This window comes from Peromyscus eremicus, chromosome 19 (genome assembly GCF_949786415.1).
Source record: "Peromyscus eremicus chromosome 19, PerEre_H2_v1, whole genome shotgun sequence".
Lineage (NCBI taxonomy): Eukaryota > Metazoa > Chordata > Mammalia > Rodentia > Cricetidae > Peromyscus > Peromyscus eremicus.
Genome location: NC_081435.1, coordinates 69,689,690 through 69,697,546, shown reverse-complemented (window position 1 = coordinate 69,697,546; position 7,857 = coordinate 69,689,690). Strand labels below are relative to the sequence as shown.

At 45.9% G+C, this 7,857-nt stretch overlaps 1 pseudogene; it reads left to right on the top strand.

The window, feature by feature from the left end:
• The first annotated feature begins 7,225 nt into the window (after window positions 1-7,225).
• On the top strand, window positions 7,226-7,399 carry LOC131896228 (U1 spliceosomal RNA; annotated as a pseudogene).
• The last annotated feature ends 458 nt before the right edge of the window (window positions 7,400-7,857 follow it).

Here is a 7,857-nt window from a genome sequence, read left to right as displayed (position 1 = left end):
AGGCCTCAGTCCACTGTGGGTGGCACCCCCTCCTAGACAGTTGGTCTGCACTTTACAAGGAAGTTAGCTGAAGAGGAATAATCTTCCTCCATGGCTTTTTCCTGCCCTGAGTTCCCACCCTGACCTCCCTCAGTGATAGGTTGTTGTCTTAGTTAGAGTTTCTATTGCTGTGATGAAGCACCACGACCAAAGAGCAAGTTGGGGAGGAAAGGGTTTACTCAGCTTACACTTTAGCATTGCTTTTCATCACTGAAGGAAGTCAGGACAGGAACTCAAACAGGGCAGGATCCTGCAGGCAGGAGCTGATGCAGAGGCCATGGAGGGGAGCTGCTTGCTGGCTTGCTTCTCATGGCTTGCTCAACCCACCTTCTTATAGAGCCAGACCAGGGGCCCAGGGATGGCGCCACCCACCAAGGGCTGGGCCCTCCCCCATTAATCACTAAATGAGAAAATGCCTTACAGCTGGATCTTACTGAGGCATTTCCTCAGCTGAGGCTCCTTCCTCTTTGATTACTCTAGCGTGTGTCAAGTTGACACACAAAACCAGCCAGTACAGTTGTGACCTTAAACAAACCCTCTGTTGCCACATTGTTATTGGGTGGAGTGTTTTATCACAGCCACAGAATGAAAGTCCAACCTATTATTTCAATAGTCTGTTGACCAAAGGAAGAATACACTCTTGTCTCTTTAGGATATCCTCATTTCTGCCAAGTCGGCCCCAATGTTTACATTAAAATTCAATTAAATTTTCTAATTCCAAGTAGAATGTTTGAAAAAAATTGTTTCTGTTGTCCTTTGTCCCCCATTTGGTATATGCAGAGTAGATTTCACTTTTTAGAATTAACTGGGGGAAAAGTGAAAGTTTTAAAGTGCTTTCTCATTCCGTGCTGCAACATTGATGGAGTATCATTAACCCCATGTGAGAAATATGGAATTTTAGCTCCATTTCTAAGAAAATAAGGAAAAATTGCTTGTCACTCTGACTTCAGTGTCACAAAGAGGTTTGTGTGGCAATAACTGCCCAGAACTGTGCATGGCCATGTGGAGACCTCAGGATCCATGCTCCTCTGTGATGGTTAATCCCACTGTCAGTTTGACCGGATTTAAAATCACCCAGGACGCACACACTCCTGGGTATCTCTGTGAGAACATTTCCAGAAAGGACTGACTTAGGAAAGAGGACCCACCATAAACGCCAATGCCATCACTCCTAATGAAAGAGGAGGCAAAAGGAAGGAACTGGAAGGGCCACCAGCATTTCACTTCTGCTTCCTGTTCTGCCAAGACACGGAGAAGTGAGGAGTCCCAACCATACACTCCCAGTACCATGGAGTCATCTCTCACCATGCCAAGGCTTCCCTGTCATGATAGGTTGTGTTCCCTCAAACTGTGAGCCGATATAAATTCTTCTTATTAGTTGTTTTATAGAGTGTCTATAGCAAGGACAGGGAAATAAGCATTATATGTCTGAGGTCTAGAACAGGAACTCTGCAAGTGCAAGGAAACATGGAGGAACAGGTTTCACCAGGAGCTGATTTTCTTCATAAATAGTTCTGTCATGTCCCGATAGCCCTACTGTTAACAGAACCCAAAGCTGCTAGTAGCAGTTTTCAAGCCAGAGCTGCTGTCCTGAATGATAAACAGGTCTCATGGAGACTTTGTAGCAATGCAGGACAGAAATGGCATCTCTCCTGCTTGGTGCAGTACATGCTGCTTCCTGGGGACCTTCTCTTCACTTGATGATCACATATGTGGGAGAAATCACCACAAGGGTCAAAGAGACTTCAGTGGTCATAGCATTAATGTGTTTTCTATTTTATATGTGTATATAATATGTGTATAAGTATACATGCTCATATGTGTATAAGTGTACATATGTGTGTGTTTGCACATATGTGATTGTACATGTCAGAAGTCAATCTTGAGTGACCTTTAGCAACCTTCAGGTTGTTGTCTACCTTTTTTTTTTTTTTTGAGACAGGATCTCTCACTGGCCTTCCTAGCTTGCTTTTTGGTCATGGTGTTTTTCCCAGCAATAGAAACCCTGACTAAGACAGCATGTGACCTGATGCTCCCAGGTTCTTTTGTAGAAAGATGCCCTATATTCATGTCATTTATGAGCAGCGGTGAAGTAAGACCCTGCCTGCTAGACCATAGGGTGCCTACTTAGGTCCTCTCTTTTTCCTATCTCCCTTCCTTCTAACTAGATGTCCTTTGATACCTCAACCAGGCAATCACTCAGGGTTGTTGTAGAGTATTGTTTTAAGATGTGTTACATTTGTTTGTGCTATGGAACATTTGCTTTAATAGATACGTTGCATTCTTTTATGTTGCATTTGTTTAACTCTGTGAAGCTGTGTTACTTTACCTGTCTAAAACACCTGATGATCTAACAAAGAGCTGAATGGCCAATAGCAAGGCAGGAGGAAGGAGAGTTGGGGCTGGCAGGCAGAGAGAATAAATAGGAGAAACCTGGCAGAAAAGGAAGAAGGAGCAAGAGAACAAGGAGGGGAGGATGCTAGGGTCCAGCCACCCAGCCACACAGCCAACCATGGAGTAAGACTTAAAGTAAGATTTACAAAAGTAAGAAAAGGAAAAAGCCCAGAGGCAAAAGGTAGACAGGATAATTTAAAGTTAAGAAAAGCTGGCTAGAAACAAGCCAAGCTAAGGCTGGACATTTATAATTAAGAATAAGCCTCTGTGTGTGATTTATTGGGAGTTGGGTGGCGGGCTCCCCAAAAGAGCAAAAGCAACCAACAACACAGTGTTTTTTTTTTTAATGCACCAGGAATTTCTCCTCCCTACAGCATGTCCCCTTAGCCAAGTGCCTTTAGTTCTCTTGCCCACCCCACATTCCCAACATGCCCCCTGACCTCTGTGCAGAGGTAAACCCCACTCACTACTCCTTGTCTGAAGCTCAGCACTTCCTATAGGGTTCCCCATGAGACTTGATTGGAGATGGGTATCTACAGAGAAGTCAGCCATACTTAACTGAAGCACGTGTTTATAAGCCTGCCCCTGTACCCCTGCCTCCTGCCTTGTTGAGAGTTACTGTCTATTAGCCCCAGCATTTGGAGTTGAGGATTTTTCCTGGAAGATGAGTGTGCTATCTGGCTTTCTATGTAACAAATAACCCTGGATGGGGAGCTACCAGTACCTGCTTTGTTGTTAACTTGCTTCCCAGGTGAGAAACCTTGGCATCTGGAAGTCTATTTGCTAGGGAGTCACATACAATGCTCACAGTAGGGTGCCTGTTGGGATCTGTGACACAGATGGGAAGGCCTGAGCAGGCTGTATTCTAATATTCCACACTCATGTTTCTGAAGTCTGTTCTGAGAAGGTTTCTGTAAAGAATTCCCTTCTCCAACACAGACAGCTTGTTGAGTCTTCCCACATAGCTGGTTTCCTCAGCAGTCAGAGGACCCATTCCCTTACAAGAATCCAGGAGGTGTGCCTGTGCACTTCAGATTACTTGATCAGAAGAACCATCACCAAAGAAAGGGGAAGCCAGCCCTGCCCTGTGCTTGATGATAGTGTATAATATTTGCATGTTCAAGCTTTTCTGTTTCTCTTTAATTAGTGCAATTGTCAGAGATGTACTGATTTGCTGGGACCTGGACCCAAGACTGATCCTACCTTCCTAGCTCACCTCGGACATCAGATGTGTCTAATACCATGGAGGCTTCAAAAGTCCATGCTGCTTGGTGAAGGAATGACAAGGACTTGGGATATGGCTCCATGGTAGAGCATCTCCCTGTAATCTCCCAGGGAGTGTCTGGGGATGTGAATCGGTGGGAGAGCACTGGTTTAGCATATAGCATATGTAGCCGTAAGTTTTCTCAGGTCCTGCCTGGCCCCATGGGTCTGCGTTCCTCTGGCCCCACCAGGCTCTGCAGTCCCTCAGCCACTTATAAAAAAATAATCATTCAGGACCTTAATATTAATTACCAATTGCATGGCCTATGGCAGGCTTCTCGCTAGCTAGCTCTTATAGCTTAACCCATTTCTATTAATGTATAAGTTGCCACGTGGCCATGGCATTACCGGTCTGCTAGCATCTTGCCGCTCCTTCAGTGGTGCCTGGTGTCTCTCCTCCTTTCTGTATAGCTTGGATTTCCCGCCTGCCTCCAAGCTGCCTTGCCATAGGCCAAAGCAGCTTTGTTCATCAACCAATCAGAGCAACACATATTCACAGCATACAGAAGGACATCCCACAGTAAGCACAGTTGGCCCTGGTCCTGAAAACAGACAAACAAGCAAGCAACCAAACCCCAGGAGACTCCTAACATGTGAAAATTTTAACATTACTCAGTGATACTTAAGTAGCTTCTGACCGTGTCAAATCTGATGGGACTTCTCTCTTTGTGTCTCTTGTGACACGGGTACAAGTCCCTTGAATGTTTTCTGTGTTTAAGGGCCTCCAACAGATAAGATAAAAAACAAACAAACAAAAAACCCTGCTCCTCCGTGCTGGAGAGGGGCTTAGCACATACACTGATGGCATTGCAAGCGGCTGAGATGATCTTCTGAGCCCATATGTAAATGCAGGATGCGGTGGCAAGCCCTCGCCGTCTCAGAGCTGGGGAGGCAGAGACACGTGTCTCTCTGCAGCTGGCCATCTTAATGTTGCCCAGGTTAGTGGAAGGTCCTGACTCAAGAAAACCAAGTGGGAGGCTCTGGAGGAGGGACACCCAGGGTTTTCTGATCTACATGCGCACCCCCACAAGCATGCGTGTCCTCCCCCCCACTCAGCATAACACACAGACACACAGACACAGACACAGACACACACACACACCACAGAACACAAAGTAAAAACCTGCCCAGCAGGTTTTATTTTATCAATTCAAAGAGCCTGTGTTGGGTGCAGGAGAGGGGAAATCTCTCTTAGCACTTTCTGCAGGGCCTTCCTGGGGACATAAGAGTTTTCCATTCTTCCAGCCTGATATCAGGTGGCCATAGGGCCTCTCAGGGCTCAGTGGACAGACAAATAAGGAAGTTATTTCTAAGGTTCTTTCCAGCTGTATCACCAAAGAGCATTATGATTTACTTGTCAGGCTAAAAATACGATTCTCAGAATAGGAGCACCATGTATGTAACTTGATTACGTCCCCTGCTTTTTGATAACTGCCTTTATTTAACACCTAATTTTGCTCTAATGGTATGTTATCATCATTTGGTGGTCCAAGACACAGAGAAGGCAGAGGGTCTGCTGAGACTGCACAGCTTTCACCAGGCTTCCCAATTGCTCTCCCTGCAGCACCTCCCGTCATTAGTTTTATTTTTAATTGAGCAGCAGCCTCTGTTGAGCATCTATGTTTTTTATTATATCCTTATTCATAGAGATTTCTTCTTCATGCCCATAAGGCATATTCCTACCTGATTACTGTATGAAGGAAAACTAAACAAAATTGCAAATGAACTTTAGCCACACTCCCATGGCTCTGCTAGTTTTCATAATTAGGAATGTCTCATGGATTCCTTCTTGCAATTTAAGTGTTCCTGGCTGCTTGGTGCAAATATTATTTTTCCGTGTCCGGAATTTCCCCGCCTTTTACCTGCTGAACCCATCTAGTCAGTTTTGCAGACAATAAGACAACAGTCCAGATAAAGCTCAATCACAGAAGTGTTTGCCGGCAGGTGTCAACTTGTCTCAGAAGGATCCAGGAGCTCTTTAAACTCCCTGCTTTCCTGACTGTGTGCGTCATTACAGTCTTTCCTCTACTTCAGTCTTTCCTCTGCTTCAGGGGCTTGGTACTCTTGGTCCCTCCTCATCCTGAGAAACATGGCAGGGCCCTTGGCTAATTATGAGTAGTCCTGGTTTCTAGAAAAGGTAAAGAAGAGGGACAAAGGGCTGATACTCATGGCCATCCCCCTGCCTCATTCCTTCTCCCCTCTGCCTCTTCATTCTCTGTATTCTTGTAGTAAAGTTTTATTAAAAATGTGTTTACTATGATGCCTATCTGTCACTTCTCCTGAGGAATCTGATGGTACAGGAGAAAAAAGGATGTTCATATTTATGCACAGAGCATTTTACTAAGAAAACATTGAGTTCTGCAGAACTTGGTAGCACACCTATAAGACTAGGACTCGGGAGACTGAGGCAGAATGGTTGAGGCCATCATGGGCTATTTGGTGAGGCTGAATTTATTATACTGTGAGACCCTGTCTCAAAACCCCCTTCTCTGGAAAAAAGTGTTAACATTCAAGGGCTGTGAACTTCCCCGGAGTTGAAAGTAGCAATATGGGCTTGTCTTAGAACCCATTTCTTCCTGGCAGGTCCCTGGGTTCCTGGGGTCACTGTGGGGATCAAGTGTTTCCAGGTTCTTAGAGTCTTATTCAGAGACTGGTGACATGTTCACTGATTATGACGTGACAAGCACACTTTATTCAGAAGCAAACCAAAGGAAAGCCCAGGCAGGCTGCAGGAGAGCAGCCTGTGCTTGGGCTAGAGTACTTAAGGGCTGGTTACTGGTCTGGGATGCCTTCCTTGGAGCCAGGAGGAGGAGGAAAAGGAGGAGGAGGAAGGAGGAAGAGGAGGAGGAGGAAGGAGGAAGAGGAGGAGGAGGAAGGAGGATGAGGAGGGGGAGAGGAGGAGGAGAAGGAGGAGGAGGAGGAGGAGTTGGCTGCTCAGTGCTGTTGTGAAGGTGGTCATATCCTTGAGATCTCTTCAAGGGATACCTCCTGTTCTCCAGCTTCCCCCATGTCCTAGCCTTTGACAGCTGCATGTTCGGCTCCTCTGGGTCTGCGGTTGCTCTCTGCAGATGTCCTTGTCCACTACTGGCTGTACAGCTATCAGCTGTGGAGGCCGTGGTCTCCATAGGAGCAAGGTCTGTGGTGTGAAGGACAGTTCCTGAAGAGAACCACACCTTCCTCTGACCCTTCAACTCTGATTGACTGAATAGAATCCCCACGCTGTGTAGAGGCGGGGACGTCACAAGCCAGAGACAGGTTATTTTTTGCTTTCTCCAGTCTCCTTGATAGCCATTTACGGCCCTCCTCTGTGTTGCATGGCATCTTTGCCACCATGTGTAAGTCCCTTGGAGTGCAGGAAGAGATCCCTTGTTTCCAATCAATCAGAGGACCAAGAATGCTGTTGGCTTCTGGGGCTTCTAGCAGACTTTCCTCTCACTTGACTGTCATGTACCTTGCTGACATTTCCACCAATGTATTTGAAAAGCACTTTGACTTATGACTTTGTCCTGTTACTATAAACTCTTTCTCAGTACCTACCTGTCAGGGGAGATAACATGATCAAGAAGGTGTTCCCCCCTCTACCCCCAGGGTGAGACTTATCTGTTGCACTTGAGATGTGCTGACTCCTGCAATTTCCCCTAATTGCAGGAAATTTGTCTGCATAATTTGTGGTAGTGGGGAACTACATTTACACTCTTCCCTGAAAATAAAAATCAAAAAATAACTAAAAGCTTCATCAAGCTGTTACCACATTGGACAAGGAATTTGGGTAACCTAAATCTATATTTCCTGGCTATGGTCTTTAGCTCCAGAATAAACTCTCTTTAAGGGTGAGAGTTGTGCTTTTTGCATTGACGTTGGAGGTAGAAAGGAAAGGGCTTGGAGGCCAGGACGGGTTCTTCATGATGGCTGAGCATTGAGAAGCTGGGGGAGCGATTGTTGTGGGACCCATTGTGTCCAGGCGACCAGGCTATCTCACTGTGGTATCAAACACTGAGCAAAAAGGGTGGAGGATAGAGGTAGTGGATATTGGTCATCAGACAATTTCCAAATGATCATGTAGAGAGTAGACACGGGGCAAGCAGAAACCCAGTAGAACACCCCTTTTGGGTGTATGACGGCTGAGTGGCAGCGAAGTTGGTGGACGTGGTGTGAGTGGCA